This window comes from Glycine soja, chromosome 15 (assembly GCF_004193775.1).
Source record: "Glycine soja cultivar W05 chromosome 15, ASM419377v2, whole genome shotgun sequence".
Classification (NCBI taxonomy): Eukaryota; Viridiplantae; Streptophyta; class Magnoliopsida; order Fabales; family Fabaceae; genus Glycine; species Glycine soja.
The window spans coordinates 31,265,576-31,291,645 of record NC_041016.1 but is presented as its reverse complement, the minus strand read 5'-3'; the positions used below and the strand labels follow the sequence as shown (position 1 = coordinate 31,291,645).

General features: G+C 34.1%; 1 pseudogene; it reads right to left on the bottom strand.

Annotated features, from left to right (window-relative positions):
* Window positions 1–1,352: 1,352 nt before the first annotated feature.
* On the bottom strand, window positions 1,353–21,680 carry LOC114386065 (annotated as a pseudogene).
* Between the last annotated feature and the right edge of the window lie 4,390 nt (window positions 21,681–26,070).

Below are 26,070 nucleotides of genomic sequence, written 5' to 3'. Positions count from 1 at the left end.
TATTCATCCACAAGTGGTTGGGTATTCCTCCTTGGAGGAGGTGCTATCTCTTGGGCATCCAAGAAACAGACCTGCATTACAAATTCAACAATGGAATCTGAATTTGTAGCTTTAGCAGCAGCTGGTAAAGAAGCTGAATGGCTAAGAAATCTAATCTATGAGATTCCATTGTGGCCCAAACCTATACCTCCCATGTCTATCAGGTGTGATAGTCAGGCAACTTTGGCTAAGGCATATAGTCAAGTGTATAATGGGAAGTCTATGCACTTAGGTGTTAGACACAACATGGTTCGGGAGTTAATCATGCATGGTGTGATATCAGTGGAGTTTGTGAGAACTCAGCATAATTTGGCCGATTATTTAACCAAAGGGTTAAGTAGAGATCTCGTGAAAAGGTCGGCTGTGGGATTAGGATTAAAGTCCATCTGAAATCTCTTATGTTAAGATACCCAATTCCCATCTAATATGACATTAGGTGCTGAATTCAATGTGGAAAGCTTAACATGTAGAGATTGGAACACATCATCGAAAGTATCCCAAAAGGTATGTGTTCGGTTCTGCAAGTTAAGGAGGTTGAAGTATAACTTCTCAATGGTTCTTTTGAAAAATTGCATTTGTAGGTGCAAGAAAGAAAAGGACTACCTATATAAGCATGAAGTTTAGCCGCTTCAAGAAGCTGGGACTTGGCTTTGATATGCTTATGAAGGATAGGGACACAGGCTAGTAAAACTAGTGTCGAGCAAGAGTAATGTTATAAACTATTGTGCAGATTATCTTCATGTATTCATTATGAATAGAAAGGGTTCAATCCTTAGTGACACCCTGATATTCGAATATTTGAAACGTGTAATTTGCTAAGATGAAATTCAATCGTCACGATATTTCATCTATGCAGTAGTTTGTGGTATGTTATGACTTTGGTGATTTGATCGGTAATTACACTAAAATGGGGGAGGTTTGTTGGACATTTTAGTGTAATTGATCTCTTTATTATGTTAAAATAAGAGTGCACGCTTGTTTTAATGTAATAACGAGATGTTCGGTTTAGGCAAAAGGTTGGAAGTTACATGGAAGTTACTAACTTCCATCAACGGTTGGAAGTTACATGGAAGTTACTAAAACTTCCATTAACGACAATTTTTTAAAAATAAATAACTTCCATCAACCGCCAAAAACCACTTGTTCTTTGATTATAAATAATCATCCTGGTTCAGAAAGCATAACATGTGAAAAACTCACAAGACCAAAACAAAACTCTTGAATTATAATCTTCTGATTTTATCCGATTGAACAATTTTGGTTGAACCCCGAAATTTGATTCAATCTGAAAGTGTTTATACACGACTTCAGATTTATCCAGGATTATCTCGATTTTCAAGATTAACCAACATCTCCACCAACCACTCTTTCAACTCCGTCACCTGCAATTTGTGTATACAATTTCAGCTACTGAAACATCTATTGAAAGAAGTCATGAAACATTTGAATTGGTTAACAGTTAGGAATACCTGTCTCATATACTCCTTGGTTGTGAGTACTAGTTCATGGTATACAACCCATCTGGGAAGAACCTATGAAAGGTAAACAAAGAGAAAACAATGAAATGAGAGAAAAGATGAGATTTTCTTTACAAGACCAATATCAGTCCAATGCACATAAATGCAACATAAAGTTGTTGGATTCTCTTTTCAAATTGCCTCAAATTGGAATAAAAACACGCACACATCAGATTGAATTGTTAGGATTTCTCTAAAAATTTAAGGCTCAAGCTCAGCAACATACTAAGAAAAAAAATTAGTTCCTTTATGATCATAACAGGACCAGGTTACATCAATATTACAGTTAGCGAAGAAGATATTCAACTCCATAGCACTAAATATCATGCTACTCAAGCTGTTCCTATAGATGATGAAGACTCTCCATAGTGCGCATCCACATTTGCAAATTCTTATATTTTGATGATTCAACTCCTAGGTTAGAATTTTCATTTGGATGTAATTTTTATTACCTTTTTATCAATAAACATTGAGGGTCCTAGGGTTTATCAAGTCTTAAGTGATTTTAATTATATCTATTAAATTAATGATGGCTTTGGCATGATTTGTTAGATTCTATCTTAAAATCAATTTGCATTAAGTGAAGTTGCACAACATATTGTATAAGCTGCAGTTAGAAAATTGAGGTAAGCGATGTGAGACTTCCTAACACACTCCACTAGAGATGTTTGCCAGAATGCCTACAAGAACAAGAGAGCCTAATAGAATAGGTGAGAACCAAGATGAGCTATAGGTTCCGATATCATGTTAAATTTCATCATAAAATCAATTAACATCAAGTGAAGTTACCCAATAGATATATAAACTGTACCCCAAGAACTAAGGCCGGCGATGTAGGACTTCCTAACATTATTATGTTTGACTTTGGTATCAAAATTATGTTGGAAAATTTTCTTGAAAATTGAAAACTTTGTAATAGATTCCGTTTGGGCTATATAACTGTAGTAATCTCTATGTAATAGATTACTCATCAACTAATGTTAGGTTACCTCAAATATTTGATTATCTATGACCTAATCAATTACCTAAATGATTATCACTCTTTCAGATGTGTTTTTTTTTTTTTTTGCCACTCGCACCTACAAAAGGTTTGAAACCAGCCCTTTCTTCTCTCCTTCGAAACCAGCCTTTCCTTCTCTCCTTCGGCTGAGAACAATGCTACTCTGCCCACAGAACTCCCACCCCAGATTGTTTCCTCTATTCCCTTTGTTGCACCAGCTTCAATCATTTATTCGTTGTTCGCACTTCACCTCATTTGACCACATACCAGCAACAATATTGATCCAAACCCGTGTCTCCTCCTTCATCCAATCCTTTAGATTCATCTCTTGCCCCAATCAACTGTCCAAGTACATCGCCTGCACTTGGGCTTCCCATCTCGTTATGTAGAGGTATTTGATCCTCTCACAATCCTAATCCTCTCTATGCTTGTATTTTAAATTATGAGCATTTATCTCCCTCCTATTTCTCTTGTCACCTCATTTATCAGATGTGCTATTCTCTTCATGGTTTGAAACATCCCCCTTAGGCCTGGTATGACATTACAGTTCTTCCTTGCTACAATTGGCATGGCTGATCACTCTATTTTCTTCATTTATTCTCTTGAAAGGCCATTACATTTGTTGTCTATGTTGACAATATTGTCATCACTAGCGATGATGAGGTTGGCATCCAGCACCTAAAAAACCATCTATACCGTCAATTTCAAACTAAGATCTGGACCCTCTCAAATATTTATTGGGAATTGAGGTTGCCTAGTCCCATTTCGGTGTTGCCATTACTCAAAATAAGTATACATTGGACCAAGACAAGACCAATATGCTCGCCTGTTCTCTGGATGCTCCCTATGACCCTAATGCTAACCTTCTTCCAGGTCAAGGAGCCATTGAAAGACCTGAGAAGGTATTGACTCCTAGTAGGCATCACCTTTGTTGTAAGTGCAGTGGGTTAGTTTCTGAATTCCACTTGTGATAGTCATAGGATGTTGTATGCATTATTCATTACATAAAAAATGCACCAGGTAAAGCATTATTATATGAGGACAAAGGCAAAGCAAAGATCACTTGTTACTCTAAGGAGTGGGCAAGGTTTCCTTTACAAAAAAATTTGGATCAATTTATTTGAATTGTTTATTACAATAATGCAACACAACTCTTTTGATGTTAACTAGAAATAGGGAAGGGAGCAGTCCATTAAAGCAACAGATGTTATCAGCAACATAAAAGAAAAGTACCTGTGCGAGCCCCGAACTAGGATGTATGTGAACAGTCTGTGAATGTTTAACAGTTCGATATGATCCATTCTTTTGCAGCCGTGCAGAGTGTGGGAAAAACCCTGCAACAGTTAAAATTAGATTCAGTATAATAAAAAAGATCCGCGTTGCAAGAAATTATTAGTCTTATAAGTTTACCAGATGTAATGGATTTCTTGATGGCATCTAAATATTAGCATTTGAAGTTAGTTCAATCTCAACCCTCTCTAAAAGACCTGCCAGTTGATCATGAATATCCCTAGCCCGTTTCATACTACTTACCTGAACATCAAAATAGCAAACAAATTTAGAATATTACAGAAGAAATCAACGCAGATGCATAAAAGCATTTTAACAGAGGAAAGAAGACCAAAGTATCAAATTGTCACAACCATAAATCATTATCATTTCACTGACAGATCATTGTTGAAATAGTTCATTGGTGATTCAAAGTGACTGGGGAACTAAACATGGACAGCATTGTCATAAGCTCACATACAAGTTCTAAACTGGTCTTTTATGAAACAAATACTATCAGTAGAAAAAATTAAAAAGTAATAAAAGAAATGGTAAGATATCCTTCAAGAAACCCAAAAAAGGAAAAGTAAATCAATAAAAAGAAAAGGACAAGTAGTAAGTACTAAGTACAACTTCACAAAACTAGCTAATCTCTTTGCAAAAGAAAACCCACTAAAGTAGCTATCAACCTAACACGACAAAAATTTACCACAAAAGCATCACACATCTCCGTGGTCAATAAGGAGAAGATGGAGGTAGTTTTTTTTATGGTAATAATAAATTTTACAGTCTTCAGATTGTCCAAAATTTTCTAAAATTATTATATTTAAACTCAAATGATTTCTAAATGAACTAACAATTAAACAAAATTAATTTAGAAATAGTTAAGTAGAGTAACATTTCTAAATTATCACTACTTATAGTACTTAACCATGTACAGACGTGTGTACTAATTTCTTCCAGCATTTTCACTAAATATGGACGCACCGAATACTGGGTTTGTAGTTTGTTAGATAAAGACCCATACCTGTATATAATTCTCATAACACCATTGCGTTGAATAATTGATCTCCTTCCATGAATTGTACACCTGAATAATAATAATAAGGTTCAGTAAAAATCTAGACTGAAGAAACACCAATTATCAATTATAAACAAATATGCAATCCAATGATAATCTGGCCATGTCCTACCCAGGTGAAAAAGTAAATACACAACAAGCACAAAATAAATATTCAATCAATAAATAGATCAACAATAGAGTCTAACATTTCACAGAAAGGAAATATGGATATAGATAAGATGATAACCAACAAAATACAGAAAAAAAAGAAGTCAGAAGAAACAGAACCTTTAGCAGCGCCATATGGTCTCCCACATTTCCAGTGTGAAAATTCAGCCTTGCATTGTCTGCATGTACTTGTTTATCTTTTGGACGGTAAAATATTGAGTTTCCAACTGAAAGCATAGCAGCAATAGAAATGATATCATCTGAACACTTGTAATTTTCTGAAGCCACTATCATTTTTGACAACATTGGATCAAGTGGGAACTCTGCCATCTGTCTACCCACCTTAGTTAATTCACCAAGCTTATTTAACGCACTTAATGCAAATAGAAGCTCCAAAGCTTTCAATAAGGCCTCAGCAGGTGGAGGATCCATAAAATCAAAGTTCAATAAGTCATGAATACCAAGACTTTTTAAAGTCAAAACTACATTTGCAAGGTTAGTCCTCTGTATTTCTGGTACAGTGTTATCATCCAAATCATTGTGATAATTGTATGCAGTATACAGTCGGAAGCACTTACCAGGACCCGTTCTTCCAGAACGACCAGCTCTTTGATTTGCTGAAGCTTTTCAGATGGGAGTTACTAGCAAAGACTTCATTCCTGTTCTTGGATTATAACTTTTCATCCTACAGAATCCTGGATCAATAACATACTTGATCCCATCAATTGTCAATGACGTTTCTGCAATATTAGTAGCTAGGACAACCTTTCGTGCCCCTTCGGGAGTGGGTTCAAATATTTTAGCTTGTAGTTCAGTTGGAAGGTTGGCATATATAGGGCATATTATTAACTCAGAAATTTTAGTCCCCAAGCCTCTAGTTCGATGTTTCAAGATTTCTTCTGCCGTTTCAATTTCTTCTTGACCAGTAAGGAATACCAATATATCTCCAGGAGGTTGAGTGACATGGATTTGAAGGGATGTGACAATAGCTGCATCTAAGTAGTCAGCTTCTGGAGCTTTGGTATAGCTTATTTCAACAGGATATCGTCTCCCTGGAATTCTGAATATTGGCACAGAATCAAAGTAATCACTGAATTTCTCTACATCAAGTGTAGCACTTGATATCAGCAGCTTGAGATCAGGCCGGAAATGAGCAATATCCCGTAACAAAAACAGAGTAAGCAACCATTTTAATCCCTGAATATATATTCCACTGTCACATTTTACCTTAAAACTAAGGAAATTCAAATAAGTCCCTGAAAGTTTAATTCATCAAACACAATAATCCAAAATTCAAAAAAAATGTGCAACTCAAGTGATGATATTAACATATGTTTAGGGACAAAAATGATAGTATGTGGTTAAGTTTAAGGACTTAAACAACTAGAAATTTATGGGACTTATTTGAAATTTTTGTAGTTCAGGAACTAATGTGACAACACTATATACTTCCAAGGACCAAAATAATTTTTTACTGCAAAAATAGAGTGTGTGAGTAAGTACACGGGAGGATATTATAATGAACAACTACAAATAAGATTATTTATTCATTTAACCTGAACATGCTCATCAAATAAATTCAAATATGATGAGCAAAGACCATGCATTGATGAGTTACAGATTGACCAGTAACCAAATAAAATAATTGCACAACAATATAGAAAAGAAATCCATGCAATCAACACCATGTCAGATTTCTTACATGTATAGAAAAACACTTGCACCAGACTCAATCAAATATATGCCCAAAGTGTCTTGAATATCACAATCAAACTGCTAATTGTTCAAGGAATAGAATTTAATTGTCTCAACTCTCAATCTGCTAGAATTATAAATAAGGCATGCAAATTTAGCTCGTCACAAGAATTTTCTGCCCACCTTCACTAATCCAAACAGAATATCAGTTGAGAGTGTTCTTTCATGATCCTCATCCACCATCACAACACTGCAACATTTGCAAACATAAAATAAGAGAACAATCATAATGCATCCAACTAAACCCCAAATATGAATCCAATATAAGCCCACATATAACTTTCCAAATCCGGCTCACCAAGAAATCCCCTCAGAGTGTGTTTGGATGGAGAAATTGAAAATTCTGAGAAATTTTAAATTCTAAGAATTTCAAACACTTCAATTGAAATTCTTTTATTTTCAAAATTTTATGTTTGGATAAAAAAATAAAAATTATGGGGATGAAAAAATGAATGAAAAAAAAAGAGAAGATATTGTTGGTGTGTTAGTTATACGTGTTCCTCTATGCTCACACCCGATCGATATTTTAAGAGTTCAGACGGTGTTTCTTGAAGAAGACTGTAAGAAGAGAATTTCAATTTCTCACCTTTTAGAAGGAAATTAAAATTCCAAATTTTTAGTTGTTTAAAATTCTGTTTTAAAATTCCAAAATTTTAAATTCTTCATAAAAAGCATCCAAACAATGAATTCTAAATTACAAAAATTTAAATTCTCTGATAAATTACTTTCCTCAGTTAATATTCAAACGCACTCTCAGTAACATTCCATTTGTCATGTATTTCAGAATAGTCTTCTCTGATGTACAATCTTCAAAACGGATGGAGTAACCAACCTACAATTAAAAAATTTGAATTACACATTTGAAAGACTAAGACATGTGAAAGAGAGGTACGTATGTAATCAAATTACATATTAAAGAGAAGTTAAAATTTACCACTTATGTACATAAACATATCCACTTTCTAAGAAATAGGAAATCTTAACAGCAAATAAAATTTATAATAATAACCAACAAAGAATCTGTGTTAATATATTTAACAATGGAGGCAGCCTACCTCATGTCCTAATTTAACACCCATTTCTTGAGAAACTTGAGCAGCAACACTCATAGCCGCAACACGTCGTGGCTGAGTACATGCAATCTGCACAAAAATATAACCACCTTATGCTTGCTTGTTTCCTTCAGAGAGCATAATAAACTTACAAGATGTGAAAAGTTTCAAGCATTCATAGTTGAACGACCCAATCAAAATTAATTCTTAAATCATGGCTGTGGAAGCAAAGCTTCATGATGAATAAAAAATGATCCAAAGGTGTTTTGATGATAACAATGATGACATTAAAAGATGATGACAAAGGTGATGAACAAAAAGCTCAAAGATCAAAGAACAACTCAAGTGAATCAAGAACAAGTCAAGAGTTCAAGAATCAAGAAGAAAGTCTACAATCAAGAATCAAGATTCAAGATTCAAGATCTCAAGAATCAAGATCAAGATTCAAGACTCAAGATTCAAGAATGAAGAAAAGACTCAATCAAGATAAGTATTAAAAAGTTTTTTCAAAACTTTGAATAGCACATGAATTTTTGACAGAACCTTTACCAAAGAGTTTTTACTCTCTGGTAATCGATTACCATATTGTTGTAATCGATTACCAGTAGCAAAATGAGTTTGAAAAAGTTTTCAAACTGAATTTACAACGTTCCAAATATTTTCAAAAGGCTGTAATCGATTACAATGTTTTGGTAATCGATTACCAGTGCCCTTGAACGTTGAAATTCAAATTTAAATGTGAAGAGTCACATCCTTTTACTCAAAAGCTTTGTGTAATCGATTACACTTATTTGGTAATCGATTACCAGTGTTTGTTTCTGAAAAATCTAAAGATGTAACTCTTCAAAAAGGTTTTGACTCTTTCAAATGGGTTTTAAGTTTTTCTAAAAGTTATAACTCTTCTGAATGGCCTTCTTGACCAGACATGAAGAGTCTATAAAAGCAAGACTTTGTTTTGCATTTTTAATCAATCTTTCTAACAACAATCCTGAATACTTTTGCTTTTCCATACAATCCTTTACAAGCCTTGAATCTCTTTGAAACTTCTTCTTCTTCTTTGTACCAAAAGCTTTCTGAAGTTTTCTGGTTTTCTAAACCTTGAAAACTTGTGCTATTTATCTTTTCATTATCTTCTCCCTTTGCCAAAAAGAATTCGCGAAGGACTAACCGCCTGAATTCTTTTGGTGTCTCTCTTCCCCCTTTTCCAAAAGAACAAAGGACTAACCGCCTGAATTCTTTTGTGTCTCCCTTCTCCCTTGTCAAAGAATTCAAAACGACACAGTCTGAGAATTCTTTTGATTCTTCCCATTCCCTAATACAAAAGCGTTCAAAGGTTTAACCGCCTGAAAATTCTTTTGTATCCCCATTCACAAAGTATCAAAGGTGTAACAGCCTGAGATCTTTGTCTTAACACATTGGAGGGTACATCCTTTGTGGTACAAGTAGAGGGTACATCTACTTGGGTTTGACTGAGAACAAGAGAGGGTACATCTCTTGTGAATCAGTTCTAGTGGAGGGTACATCCACTAGGGTTTCAAAGAGAACAAGGGAGGGCACATCCCTTGTGGATCTTTGCTTGTAAAAGGATTTTTACAAGGTTGAAAGAAATCTCAAGGACCGCAAGTCGCTTGGGGACTGGAGGTAGGCACGGGTTGTTGTCGAACCAGTATAAAAACTCTTGTGTGTTTGTTTCCTTCTTCCCTACTCTTTTACTTTCCGCTGTGCATTTAATTTTCGCTTTTACTTTCTGTTAAGTTTCTCTTCTACTCCATATTCTCTTAACAACAAAAGTAAAAGCCTTAAAAGAGTAATTTTTAATTGGTAAAGTTTTAGGAATAATTAATTCAACCCCCCCCCCTTCTTAATTATTCTGAGGCCACTCGATCCAACAATGGCCACTGTTCTTGAAATGTTTTTTTAGGAAATACAGTAACATACATGGAAAAACAAACAAATAGCTACTTGTTCCACATTTTCTAAATAATAGTCGACAAGGCATACAGCACAGGAATAGAGAAAAATGAAACATCAACAAAGTAGCACTGCCTTGTCAATATTTGCATGTTGTAAAATAAAAGTCAATATAATGGGGGCATTAAGTAAGGTTTTCAGATGAAATTCATCTATTGTAATCACATAAAAAGAAATCAAATCGTACCATTCCACGCTTTGTGTAGCTAGCTTCATGAAGATATTGGGGGATCTGTGTTGTCTTTCCGGAACCAGTTTCTCCAACAATTACAAGTACCCATATAAAGAGATTATTCAAAGTTAATTTGAATGAATATACAACTGTATGCAAGAAAATACTAATAAAAAGGTAATGAAATCAAATGAATACAAATATAAAACAGTTCACTAACAACAGAGAAGAAATTCATTCATTGTCAACACCAAAATATAAAAAATAATAGAATAAAAAAATATGGGAAAAGGAAAGAAAGGAATAGAGGGCTAAGAGGGGGGACCATGCCTGGTGATTATGAACAGCTTCGAGCAATTCATCCCGATAAGGGAACATAAGTAACCTTTTCCTCTCCTCCTATAAAAAAAAAGACAACAGAGAAAGTGAATAACACTGGTCACCTTTTATAAATTAATATTGCCAGAAGATTGAGATTTTTATTTCTTAACCCTCAAGTTTTAAATGGATGACTAATAGTCAACCTCAAAGCTTGCTTTCTTTCTCAAAGAATTAAAATATCAATAATATGATTGATGTAATTATCCCATTAACCAATATAATAACAGCCTCAAGTTATCTTTTCCAGTTGCTATCTAATACTCTGAATAATAACTTCCTACCCTTTTCACTTGTATTTTTTGTAGCCTCAATCATTAGTTAAGACTAGAAGAATATGGTTAAGTGGCACTAAATTTATGAATGGCCAAACCTCTGTTTTCATCTAGACTACTTAGTAAAGGGGTTTGCCCACTTTAATTTACCAATAAAATAACAATATGATAGAAACTGAATCAAAACACCCTGTTATGATGACTCCACCATAAGTTTGTAATTAGCTAAAACATTTGTCGAGAGATGAGAGAGAAACAGAGAGTGGGTGAGAGAGAGAAACAAAGTGTGGGTGACAGAGGGATCCCGACGTAGCTACGCCGAGAATAGGTATGGCCAACAATCTGCAGTGACACTGGCAGCACAACGACGGGAAAGCAGAAGGACAAATTGGAGGGATGCATCGAACGTTTGCTCCTTCTATTTCACAAGATTTCTAGAGGAGATGGGTGAGAAGGATCTGTGATTTGAATTTAAGAAATGGGCAAAGGTAAGAGAGGTCTTCATTGCGAAGAAAAAAAATAGAAGTGGTCAGAAGTATGACTTTGCTAGATTCAATGGAGTGGTTGACGTGGGGATGCTTGAATATCAACTGGACAACATGATCATTGGGGGTTTGAAACTGTATGCCACAGGGCAAAAAGGATGAGTAGAAACAGGGCAAAAAGGAAACAGAACACACGTTCAGGAACAAAGGACTACTGTACACCCACAACGAATGCAACCACCAGTCTCATACGCGATAGTGGTGGCGAAAGGAAACAACAACATGGAGAAGAGATGGTTTCCAAGGCACACAATTCTAACGAGATCAATCTCTCATTTGACATTGCAGCTGAATATACCCATAGAGGAAACTAAATGGTACAGTAATGCATGGGTTGGAAGATTAAGTAACCTGGTGCTATTCGATAAAATGGAAGAGGAAATCATGTGGGTTGGAGGAGAAGGCATCATGCCAAAATACCTAGGTGATGATATGGTATTACTGATGGTACTCACTAATACAAGAGCTGAAGAAATGTGCAGAGAGGGAGCTGTGAATGGAATGACCTTATTCTACTGCCTGGAGAAATGGAACTCGAGCATGCGGACCGAATATAGGCTGGTGTGGATTTAGTGTTGGGGAATCCCATTACACACATGGGACAAGGAGAACATCAAGAAGATTGTGTCGGTGGTGGGGGAAGAGTGGAGGTGGATGATGAGATTGACAAACTTTGGCGGCTAGATAGGGCTCGGGTGTTGATTAAAACACCACGAAATAGAATGGACTTGGCTTAGAAGATGCTAACAAATTGCAACTTTCAATGCTAACAAATTGTTTGAAGATGCAACATTCCTACTTTGGACTTGGCTTAGAAGCTTCGAGAAAGACTTCACAATCCATTTAAATCAATGGTCAAGTAACCTTAGACAGGGTTTCATGTATTAGCAGAAGATAGAACAAATAGGATAGTAGCATATGTAGATTTCAAATGTAGCCATAGTCTGGTTCCTATTTAGACTATGTTTGTCTGATTGAGGAACCATTTTTATGGTATTCCCTAACTATGTAATCTTAGTACCTCTGATACTCCAAATTATATATATATATATATATATATATATATATATATATATAAATTTATGCTTGCTGATAAAAAAAAAGATGTATGGTTGCCTAATTCTTGTTAATTAACTTGTATTAGGATACCATATTTCTGCATATCTTGGTGCTGATGTGTATTTTGTATAGTACCTCTTGTACTGTTGTTTATATCTAATGTATTAGTATTTTTGCTCATAAAAAAATGATGACTCCACCATGATATGCTGATATTAGTGTGATATCGGTACTTGCGGTGGATTTTACACTGGAAATCTGGAATGAATGGATTACAGTGAATTGAAATAGAAATTACACAACACAGGGTAACAAATACCTTGCACCCTCCCTCACTCTTCTCTATATTTTCCTTATCCCCCTTTTGTCTCCCTTTTCCATTCTATATCCATACATGTCAAACTTTTCCTTCCAAATGCCTTTAATTATCCCATTGGCAATCTATTAAATTAACCACTTCCTTGAGATCCCAATCCCCCTTCAGTGCCTCTCTGGCAATCTGTCACATTAATCATTCCCTCCCTATGCAATAAAATCCTCCGCACTACTTCCTAATATAATCCTAGTTATAGATGGTTCCACACTCCCACTTGAGTAACTAAAAATTGCTTCTTATTTGATTGAAAACTACTACACCGATCTATTCTCCATCTTTATTGTCCTTTTTAAGTTTAAATATGAGGAATGTTAACAACACATAGTATCCAACACACCACTCTTTGATTAAATTCCTATAGGTTCCACTAAATGACAAAAGAAACTCATTAAATAGGGGGCATGACCCACATCATTAATGGATCCCACAAGAATTTCACCTTATAATGCAGAGTGTTATGTAAAAGAGTATGTTAGACATTGTACTGTTAGCATTTCTCTTAAAATTAAGCAAATGTTTAAAATATTTTAATTTCATTTATTATAACAATATTAAATATTTAAACAAGTAAAATATAGATGTAAATTTTTTTTATTGGGAAGTTAGTGCCTGTCAATCTGCTAGCACCTAATAAATCCATCAATGAAATAATGAAATGCTACCTGAAGTGCCTCGAAAGCTGACTTCGCTTTGGATTTTTCATGTGAATCTTCCATCTCTTCATAATCAAACTGCAAAGAGAGATTGACTCAAACAAAAGGATATCACCATTGAATACCATGAGTCAAGCTGTGTAATCCAAATACCTTATCTCCCTCCATTACTGATGCCTTGATAAAATCAATTTGGTCCTCAAACACATACCTAAAATAGTGAGCAATTTTAAAATAAATTATTTGTATGTTCAAAGAAATATAGGTGATAAATAACACCCTATACTAAATCTAAACAATAAAAAGGTTAAATTACTTAATAGAACCCTAAATTATTTAGGAATTTTTAATTTAGGCCATAAACATTTTTTTTACAATTGGGTTATTGATCTTTTGTATTTGTTTTCTAATTGGGTCCTCGTGATATAGCTCTATCTAACTAATGTTTGTTTTGTTCACAGTTAATTAACCAGAGAGACCCAATTAGAAGGAAAAAAAATTGTTTAGTGACCTTCAAAAATTTAAAATTGTTCAATAGGACCCTGAACCATTTGGGAATTGTTAATTAGGTCACTAAGCAATTTTTTTAATTGGGTCATTGATCTTGTATTTGATTTTTAAATGGGCCCATGTGTATAATTATCGGTTAAATTAGTTTTTTGGTCCTCTAATTTATTTAGGTTCAATTTGGTTCTCTAATTTTTTTTATCCAATTAGGTCCTCTATTTTTTTTTGTTCAATTTGATCCTCCAATTTTTAAAGCTGAATCATTTTTATGGGAAATTTTGCATTTTGTGACGGTTTAAAACTACTTAGTGATGGTTTTGAACTACCACAAGTGTGATTTCTTACAATTTAGATCGAAGAACCAAATTGAATCGATTTAAAAAATTAGAGGACAAATTGAACCCAAAAAAAAACTAAAGGACCAAACTGAATTTAAAAAATAAATTAGAGGACACAAAAACTAATTTAACCTTAATTATTCCACAGCAAAACAAATGGTAGTGAGACGAAACTACACCATAGGAAACCAATTAAAAAAAATACAAGATCAACAATCCAATTGGAAAACAAAAAATGTTGAGGGATCTAATAAAAAAACTCCTGAATAGTTGAGGGACCTTCTGAGCAATTTAGCCTAATAAAAATATACAAACTTAAGACTTCAATGCCATCCAATTGCTAGACTTTCATCGCATAGAAGCAAGTAATACAAAATCAGATTACAGTATAATGTTGAGCAACAATTGTTTCAAGATGAACTAACTCACTGATAATCATCAGAGACTTGTTTTTTATTTTTTGAACCAAACTTCAGTGTTGCCTTTCCTGAAAGATATATATAATTCAGAACCTAGAAGTATAATAATACAGTTAAAGAATAAGCACTTCTTTCTTAAAAATGAGAGATTTTATACAAGTATAATAATACAAATATATTTACCAATTTGATGTTCTTCCCAAGCCTCTTGTTCAACAAATGGATTCATCTTATCCTCAGCATTTAGATCCCTATCAATAATATAAAAAAAAGCCACAAGATGTTTAATTAAGCAACTAAAAAGTTCTTTTGAAAATTCATGCACAATCACAAGATAAAAGCTTGACGAAACACATGATAACTAGTATTATGAGAATAGACTAGTATGTGATTCCACTTTCTTTTTTCTTTTTATTATATTTTTTCAACTGGAATGGAGATCATGTTGTTAGTGAAATACCTGTAATGCTGCATAGCCACAGAAAATCTCTTCTCCTGATTAACACCACCTTCGTGATCATAAGCTTCTGGCATTCTATACTGCAGTTTCAGGAGAACATATGAGCGTTTGGCAAAGAAACATATAGATTTGTCAATTTTACTTATCATATGCCCATATCCCTTTGTTAGTGCCCAGATCCCAAAAGGATTAAATACTGTCGGATAAAATATCTTTACACCAATTTCCAGTACAAATGAGTAGGAATGTATTCTATTATAGAATATAGAAGCATACATACATTTGTAATCATCAATAGAAAGTAAAGCAGAAATAAATGTAAGCAGCTTAATTTAAATGAATAAAAAACTATATTTCAACAATAATCAACAGTTAATAAATAAACCAGCTGGGATCTCACACTCAAGGAATACGAACTTATAGATTACCATACCCCATTCGCATTGTCAGCCTCCTCTGACCGCTTTTTCACAAGTTCATATATCTCTTTCTTGTACCTGGGGACAATAAACGAAACAAATAAAACTTTTCCTAGGTACAAAGAAGCTATATCTTTGATATTTGTGATTGGAATCTACACAATGCACAATGGTAAAAAGGCTGTGGTTCCCATGTGCAAATACAGAATACACAAATATACTTCCAAAACATACAGATTGAACATGATAAAAAAACAAAAAACTAAATTAACAGTTTGAAAATAGGTCAAAATTACTATTAAGGAAGGATTATGATGGAAGCCCAAATTTGGGCATAGCATTTCCTTCACATGATTCAGGTCTCATATGGGATTATGAGGTCAAAATTAAAGGTCTCATATAGTAAAAAAAGACAAATTGAAGAAGGGGAACTTAAGAAAGCAGTAAACAAATAGATTACCTCAGTTCGCGATATTCTGCTTCTGAAAGCTTCACACCTTCAAATAGATATTGCTCATCTTCTATATCATCTATGCAGTGACAATGCTAAATTATTAAAATTCAACAATAAAATAAAGGTCTTATAATAAGTAGGTTCCTGAACTATTTAGATATTTTTAATGAAGTCTCCATTCTTAAAAAAAAAATTGTAATTGGGTCCTCAATCTTGTATAACTTTGGTAATTGGGTCCCTAGGATTTTTAAAACCAACACAAATTGTAATCTGGCAGATTAAAGCCACCTTTTTAATTTAGGGACCTACTTAAAAATTTCCAAATAGTACAGGAACCTACTAAATAATTTAACCTAAAATAAAGAACTAGCATGTATAATAGCATACCAAACAGCATAGTAATAGGATCAAACTATAATTTGTTTCACTGACAGAAAATCAGATCTAACAAAGAACCTAAGAAAACAAACTAATCGTACCTTAGTTCTTCTAATTTCTTTTCCTCCCTTTTCTTCAAGTATTCTTGCCTTGAAACCTTTCTGCAATGACATGGTATGACAGTAAGTGACACTTGCATATTGTGCTCAACTTTAAGCCATTACCAAAGCAATTAATAGCAATTTGTCCTTAAACAAGACAAGGGAAAAGACAAACAACGATAACTAAGCCTTATCTCATTAAGTGTGATTAACTACTTGGCAAACAACACCATTGGCAATCAAAAACCAAAATTTCAATAGCCAATTTAGACTAAAGTCATTTTCCATTGTTTCTCCTGAAACTTAATTCAGTCTTCCCCTATCCATTTTACTCAAAATATCTTCCATAGTTCCATTCAATAATACAAGATAGCTCTTCAATCCTTTATGCATATTTACCACACAAAATGCCCTTAAAGAAACCATGTGTTGAGCGCCAAAGAGCAACCAAGAAATCAAACCAATCCCAAACGAAGAAAGTTTAGAGATAAGGGCAACTTGCTATAACACTTCATTTACTCCAGTCAACACATTTGAATTTAATATTTGGTCTCTTGATTTTTCTGGGATGTTTTCAAGCAAACCATTCTTCCAAATCCTAAACATTCATTGATAGAGCTAACTAATAAACCCCTTTGGAAATCAAAAGCTCTGTTTAGTTTAAGGACAAGTCTTTGGTTTGGAAAGTGGTGCTTAATAAAATAAACTACTAATGACAAGTTACAAGCTCATAGGCCACATAACATTTTTACATTTCCCCCCTTATATGTGTGTTATGAAAGGTGTTTGTAAGGAATCTTTTCCCCTTATGTCAACAAACAAGACCTTATTAGGTCTAAAACTTTGCACCTACCGTTGGAAATTAGCCTGCTACAGTATGCGGATGACACAATCTTCTTCGGGGAGGCATCAATGGAAAATGTTAGAGCTATCAAAGCAATGATGAGGGCTTTTGAACTTGTATCGGGCCTCAAAATCAATTTTGCTAAGAGCGGTTTGGGTGCTTTTGGGGTGTCGGATGAGTGGAGGAATGAGGCAGATGGATACCTCAATTGTAGCTTGTTGTCGTTCCTTTTTACGTATCTTGGTGTTCCTATTGGAGTAAATCCGAGAGCATGTCAGATGTGGGACCCTATAATAACTTAGTGTGAGAGAAAGCTAGTGAAATGGAAGCAAAGACACTTGTCTTTTGGGGGGAGAATGACTCTCATAAAGTCAGTACTAACGTCCATTCCGATTTATTTTTCTCTTTTTTCAGGCTACCTAAGAAGGTGCAGGACATGCTAGTAAGGATACAAAGAAGATTTCTATGGGGAGGTGACCAAGAGCAAACCAAAATAGCTTGGGTCAAATGAGATACCATATGCTTGTCGAAGGAAGCTGGGGGCCTTGGACTCAAAGACACTAACTCCTTTAATTTGTCACTGCTGGGCAAGTGGAAATGGAGTCTATTTCACAGCAAAGAGGAGTTGTGGACTAGAGTATTGCAATCAAAATATGGAGGGTGGAGGGGTTTAACCGAGGTAACCACAGGAAAGGATGAATCTGTATGGTGGAGGGATCTAAAGATTATGTTTAATCGTCCACAATATGGAGACAAATTGAATACTATGACAGCATGGAGGGTTGGATGTGGGGAAAAGATTAAATTTTGGGAAGATAGATGGTTGGGTGGAGAGGACACGCTTTTTACAAAGTACCCGAGGTTGTATTCTATTTCTACTCAGCAAAATCAATACATACAGCACATGGGGACATTCAAAGAAGCTGGTTGGGAATGGGATTTTAGATGGAGAAGAGCATTGTTTGATAACAAAATTGAGATGACAGTCTCGTTCTTAGCGGATGTTGCATGCAGTACAATTCAGGCTCACAAAGAGGATCAGTGGGAGTGGAAGGCAGACCCGAGTGGACAATATACCGCCAAATCTGCCTATTATGTGTTGTGGGAGGAATTATTGGAACAACAACAAGATGGAGCATTTGAGGAGCTGTGGAAACTTAAGCTGTCGCCAAAATTTGTCATATTTGCATGGAGGTTAATATGAGATAGATTACCAACTAGAGTAAACTTGCAAAGAAGACAGATTCAGGTTGAAGATTCAACATGCACATTCTGCAGAGTTGAGGAGGAAAGTGCAGGCCACTTATTTTTTCAGTGTGGTAAGATAATTCCAATTTGGTGGAAGTCCTTGTCTTAGGTGGGCATGTCGGGGGCATTCCCAAACCATCCAAGGCAACACTTTATCCAACACATATATGGAGTGACAAAGGGAATGAGATCTAGAAGATGGAAATGGTGGTGGGTGGCACTAACGTGGACCATTTGGCAGCAAAAGAAACAACATCATATTCTCAAATGGTACACTCAATGCTAATAGAATCTTAGATGATGCAATTTTCCTAATGTGGGCGTGGCTCACAAATTTGGAGAAGGATTTGAACATGCATTTTAATTACTGGTCTTCCAACATCAGAGCGGGATTTCTCAATACAAGAGGATAGAACTTTAGAGCAGATTTATGTAATATGTTAACTAATATCAGATTGGTTCCATGGGCATACAAAATGTCAATGGAGCATATCTGAATGTAATATGTACTCCTAGTACCACTGGTACTCATTAATATAATATTATTTTTGCAGAGCAAAAAAAAAAATTATATACTATCACTACTCAGCCAAATTATATGAACTCGTACTTTCAATATCTTAACTCATCAGAACAGTAAGCAAGCAAACGATCAGTTATCCTCAAAAGATGTTGCCACCTATCAAGCCTAAATACTCCAAAAATGCAAAATTATTGTTCTGACGCATATCCAACACTGATATGTGTCTGATATGTCATGATATGTATCCATTATTTTTTTATTTAAAAATAACTTAACAAACACAGCTAAGATACTGCTAAGACATGGCTCTGGATATACAACTTCATATTTACTCAAATTTTTAATTGTTAAATTTATTGTTAAAAAGAACTTTTTTGTTAAAAGTACTTCTGCTAGATTTTCAGTTTACTGCTTTCTTTGCCTCAATGGCTAACCAGGTTCTTAAAACATTAGTCAACATGCTTATAAGTTGTCCACCACCTAAATATTCCCCAAAAAAAAACTCTTTTTATTCTGAACCTTATACTACCCCACAAATGGCAAATCTTGAAGGTATTTCTCATGTAAAAGAACATTCCCCCACCCCACGCACAGACAAAAATGTAATAACAAACCTCAAAGATTGAATATCATCCTGCTCTGCAGCTTTAGATCTTCGAATTGCCTCTTCTGTTGGAAGACAGGTTAACCAACATAGGAATATAAGGCATATAAACATGCATGAAATTGCATGGATATATATATATATATATATATATATATATATATATATATATATATATAAGTTTAACAAACAACTGACATACCTTCCTCCTTCCGTGTTAATTTTTGTTCAGTCAACTGACAATCAAGAAACAATTAAAACAATTAGAAGGAAGCAACAGAAAATATAAAACATTAAAAAGATATATATTACAAATGTATGCATGGAACTTGGTAAATGTGCTTCTAATATAAACATCATTATATTCTTCAATGATATTAAAGAATCTAGCAAGCATTAAAAGGACAACTGGACAACAAGTTCATAATGCTATGAGCAATAAGTATGATCCACATGCATTAAAGGCTGATAATAGCAAGGTCTAGAAAATCTTTTGTGCCAAGATATAGTTGGTATCTAAGTCATCCCCCAAGCCAAGATAACTGGCATAAATTCCACTAATAATTTTTCACAGGGTTGGGCAACATAACACTAATTACAGTAATACAACCACATGAGATAGGCAAGCAAGGTTAGTAGTTTGATTTACCCTATCTAGCCACTAAGTGTCTATTTATTTTGAATTGGAGTGACTACTTTCTTAAAGAATAATTGATTTGGAGTTCTTGATGAATGTTGGGTGTGCCTATATACTTCTAGCCTAGAGCAGAAACTTGGTGGCAGAGTGCAATTTTTTTGTTCTACCATGCATATGGTTGGAGTAGAATGCAGACATCTTCAAAGGTGTTTCTATGCCCTTACATATGCTATAGGGCAAGTTTAGTGTATGCTCTTTCTTTGGTGCTACAGCTATGGTCAGTTAAGGGAGACAAAACAATCTTATATGTGAATAGAATGGACAAATTTGTTGCTAGTTTAAAACTGAAAGTTTGAATATCCTTGTTTCTTGAGGGCCCTTTGGTCATCAAGGAGTCCCTAATTGCATTATTCCTAGTTTCTCTCCAATAAAACTTCTTCATTTATAAAAAAAAAATAATACTATTATAAAACAATAATAATAATAATAATATACACCAGAGGTTAATAATAATATGAAAATCTTAATTTTTATATAAAAATATTATGCATTGTTAACCATCTAGCTCACAATTTCGCTCATTCTTTCCAATAAACTTTCTTCTTTTATCCATAAGAAAGCATTCATGCAGCTACTACTTAACACCCTAACTTACAGTGGTATTAACCAACAACAACAATAATAGTACTAATAATCATTAAAGAAAAATGACCAAGTACACCTAACCAAATCAATTTGAACACTGACAAGTACCTTCCGTGTCCCTGCTGCATCTCTTTCTCGCATATACTGCTCTAATTCCTCCTTCTCTCTTTGATCTTTCAATCTTTCTTCTTCGGACTGTTTGCAAATAAGAAAGCAATCATATCAAGACAAGAAACGGAAAATAATAATAATAATAATAATAATAATAAATGCTTTTACAAAACTGATGTAATAAAACATCATATACACAAAGGGAAGTTTTCTTAATAAATTCCGCTTTCACATTATCAACAAAAAATAGACTGCACAAAATCTAGTTTTCTTTTGAAAACATAAATCATATTTAAGTCAGGCAAATAATAGCTCATTACCACCATGGCACATATGAATCAAAATATCAGTAAGAGACCTAATTACCCGATAAACAAAGCCAGAAACTCAATGATTAATAGAGTTGAATATGTTTATTAAAGATTACTGAAATACACCTTAGGAAAAACAACAATCTAGCTGGCAGTGCAATAACATACATAAATCAAACAAGTGGATATGACAGAAATTTCATTATCAGATATAGACTATGTCATGTATAAGCACATTTATTTATACATTTAAAGGGGAAAAATACCTCAGAATCACTAACTTAATCAGGGGAAGTTCTTCTCTTAACTTGTCTCTCCTTTTCCTTTATCAAAATTACCTGCAGGATTGCATTTGGTGAAAACAAGTCACATGCTGTTAGAAGAACCATTGACTAGAAACTTACCATGAGCAAGAAATATGTAAATGAATCTAATAGGTTATGAGCACATTGCCTCATCATCTTGATCATCTTGAACTTCAGTTTTTTTCCTGAAACATTTTTTATGGTTGTCAGACCTTCTAGATGATGCAGTAGTTACTGAAGATTTATCTACATCGTCATCATCACTATCATCATCAGCCTTCAAAATTGAGTAAGTCTTCTACTTCCTCTCCAACATTGCAGCTTCTCTCTCTTGTTTCTGATATTGCTGATATAGAATGCAAGAGTATCAATAGACAGCAGATATTAGATATTTCTACAGGAAAGGATTTGCTAGACGAACACCACAAAGATGGCAGTATATTATCACTGCACGTTAGATAAAATAGAAAAACTCACATTTATACCAGATGATCTACGAGGAACTCTTGAGTAAATTTCTTCCGCAAATGCATGAGTGTCCATTGACGAGATCCCAAACTCCACTAGTTTGCCCACCAAATGAGCTGGAGAAATAACTTGCTTGGCTGCAAAACCAAAAAAGAGATTACCAAAATACTGCACATGAATCCCAGACATGATTTCCAAATTGACTATAGAAGAATTTTTAAGGCGAGAAAACAATATTAAATGAATTACATAGTCTAATCATGTACTGGACAACTGTGGGCTGAGAATATCCCAGTAGAGACATCAACTTATCTGATACCCATGTCTTTAGACTGCCGTCACTCTCCATTGTCACTGCATAAAGTAATATAAAATACAACACTTCAGCCTAATTTCGGAGTACGTGGTTAGGAAACATGACAAGAGTGGCTCTGAAGATGATGTTAAAAATTTAAAATTCTTGTAAGCCCAGATAGAACTTGATCTATAGTTGCAAACACAAGTAATATATAATCTTTGCATCTAATGTTAACAAATGTCACTGGAATATGTAACACTTATTCTGGTGGGAGCTGCAAATTCAATGAGAAAAAAAAAGTATGTATCTTCCTTGCTTAGATGCTACATATTGGAGAATTGATACTTTGATGAGTTGAGAGGTTTACTTATCATCCTAAAAATAAAGATTATCGTGTGTCAATGAACAATGCTCTGGCAATTAAAATGTATATGGTGTGGTATTTTTTTCACTGGCACCTCACTCCCTTTTGTAATTAGGTTAACCATAGTAAAACAAAATGGATCAAATGTTAATGCAACAGCCCAAGTTTCTGTTTCTTCAAAATGGATCAAATGTATATGGTGTCTTTTATTTCCTACTTTGAGCAAATATTTTATGGGCTGGATACATCTCATTAGTGCAAAATATACGACAATAAAAAACTTAGGATTAATAACTTTTGTTATTAGTCACTTCATCCTTTACCATTGAGCAGTTTAAATGGTCATTTAGATGAAGGGTGTACATGATGAATTGATTCAATTGCTATTACAATATAGCAGAAAGAAGAGAAAGATTGACAGAACAGAGAGATGAGAGATTCCTTATTCACTAAGTGAAGTAGTTACAGAAAACACGATGCCCAGTTATTTTTATTTTGAGGAACCTGGCCCCTTCCAAACTGATGCCTACAATATTTCTGATCCTAACTCTCTAGTCTCTAGTCTTATAGTTTGTATAACCTGATAACTAGCTCTTACTAACTGCCTTCTAGTTATTTACACAACAAACTATATAACAGTCTTTGCTTTGTACCTGTCAAGCAATGCAAACAAACCTCCAAATATCTTTATGTTGGTAAATATTTGTGTTTTAATTTAAAATTTATAAATATATATTAATTCTATTTTATAAAATAAAATATTTATTTTAGATTTTCTTAAGATTTTGTTTTAATGAGTCAACTAGTTTGTTATATTTGTTTTTGACAACTGTAGGTTAGTTTCCAACAGTCATATTTTGTTAGTTGCTTAAGGTGACCTATGCCTATATATTTTCTTTCCTCCTTACTAAAAAGACAGAGAACATCTGGTTTCTTTCTCTCAAGAAAAGTGTCTCTTTCTTTTCCTATAAAAAACTTATTTTTATGAGAGCAAGAGCATTGGTGTTCAGAAGGTTCGGGGATCCTTTTGCTGCACATGATTGGAACCAATGGGTTGTCGTATCTTGGGAGAGGAGCACAATCAAATTTTCCTACCAGTGCAGTGAGGCGTTTTCTCTCTAAGGATAGCGTTTACGCGCTTTAACCCAGGCTATATCTTTTTTTCCCTAATTTATTTTTTGTAGAAGCAAAGCTTCATGATGAATCAAAGTTGATTCAAAGGTGTTTTGATTATAACAATGGTGATAACAAAAGATGATGACAAAGGTGATGACAAAAAGCTCAAAGATCAATCAAAGAACAACTCAAGTGAATCAAAGATCAATCAAAGAACAACTCAAGTGAATCAAGAACAATTCAAGGTTCAAGATCTCAAGAATCAAGATTCAAGGTTCAAGATCTCAAGAATCAAGATCAAGATTCAAGAATCAAGAGAAGGCTCAATCAAGATAAGTATGAAAAGTTTTTCTCAAAAATTGAATAGCACATGATTTTTCTCAAAACATGTTTACCAAAGAGTTTTTACTCTCTGGTAATCGATTACCAGATTGTTGTAATCGATTACCAGTAGTAAAGTTGTTTTGAAAAAGTTTTCAAATTGAATTTACAACGTTCCAAATAATTTTAAAAAGCTGTAATCGATTACAATGTTTTGGTAATCGATTACCAGTGCCTTTGAACGTTGAAATTCAAATTCAAAAGTGAGAGTCACATCCTTTCACATAAAAGCTTTGTGTAATTGATTACACTGATTTGGTAATCGATTACCAGTGGTTGTTTCTGAATAAATCAAAAGATGTAACTCTTCAAATGGTTTTTGACTTTTTCAAATTGGTTTTAAGTTTTTTCAAAAGTTATAACTCTTCAAAATGGTTCTCTTGACCAAACATGAAGAGTCTATAAAAGCAAGGCTTTGTTTTGTATTTTCGATCAATCTTTCTAAGCAATCTTTCTATCAATTCATCTCAATCATTTCTTTCAATCATCTTTCAATATTTTCTTTCATCTCTTTCAACAGTTGTTCTGTTTCATCTTCTCTTCATCTTTCTAAAAGTTTTTATTCAAAACTTTCTCTTCCAAGAAAAGTTCTTTGTTCAAAAACTTGTGCTATTCATCTTTTTCATTCCCTTCTCCCTTTGCCAAAAAGAATTCGCCAAGGACTAACCGCCTGAATTCTTTTTATGTCTCTCTTCTGCCTTTTCCAAAAGAACAAAGGACTAACCGCCTGAATTCTGTTGTGTCTCCCTTGTCAAAGAATTCAAAATGACACAGTCTGAGAATTCTTTTGATTCTTCTCATTCCCTAATACAAAAGTGTTCAAAGGACTAACCGCCTGAGAATTCTTTTGTATCCCCATTCACAAAGTATCAAAGGTTTAACAGCCTGAGATCTTTGTCTTAACACATTGGAGGGTACATCCTTTGTGGTACAAGTAGAGGGTACATCTACTTGGGTTTGACTGAGAACAAGAGAGGGTACATCTCTTGTAGATCAGTTCTAGTGGAGGGTACATCCACTAGGTTCAAAGAGAACAAGGGAGGGTACATCCCTTGTGGATCTTTGCTTGTAAATGGATTTTTACAAGGTTGAAAGAAATCTCAAGGACTGCAGGTCGCTTGGGGACTGGATGTAGGCACGGGTTGTTGCCAAACTAGTATAAAAACACTTGTGTGTTTGTTTCCTTTTTCCCTACTCTTTTACTTTTTGCTGTGCATTTAATTTCCGCTTTTACATTCTGTTAAGTTTTCTCTTCTACTCCTCATTCTCTTAACAATTTAGTAAAAGCCTTAAAAGATTCATTTTTTAATTAGTAAAGGTTTAGGAATAATTAATTCAACCCCCCCTTCTTAATTATTCTGAGGCCACTCGATCCAACATTTTTGCCTTGTGTTTATTGTATGTTATAATGCATTATTCATGTGTTGTCAATTAAATTTATTTTGCTACTGTTATTTTGTTATTTAATTCAAGACTGTGCATCTTCTTCGTATTTATTTTCTTTCATTTTTATTTTATTTTTCTAAGAGTCTTAGAGAGAGAAACGTTATCACTTTCTTCTTGCATAGTCTTTTCTACAGTAGCATTCCGTTTTATCAAAAATGTCTGTCATCAATATGATTGAGTTCCTTTCTAGTAAGCATGAAAAATTAATGGATGAAAATGCAATGCATTATGTTCCATTAAAAATGTTTTTATTATATTATTTTATTTCCTGAAATTTTAAATTAGTATGAGATTGTTGAAAAATATTTTCTTTGTCAATTGTATTTTTGTTTAAGATAAAATCTTTTAGAATTAGTTTATGTGAAAAACTAAAAATATCTCACTACTTTCATTCTTGCCTT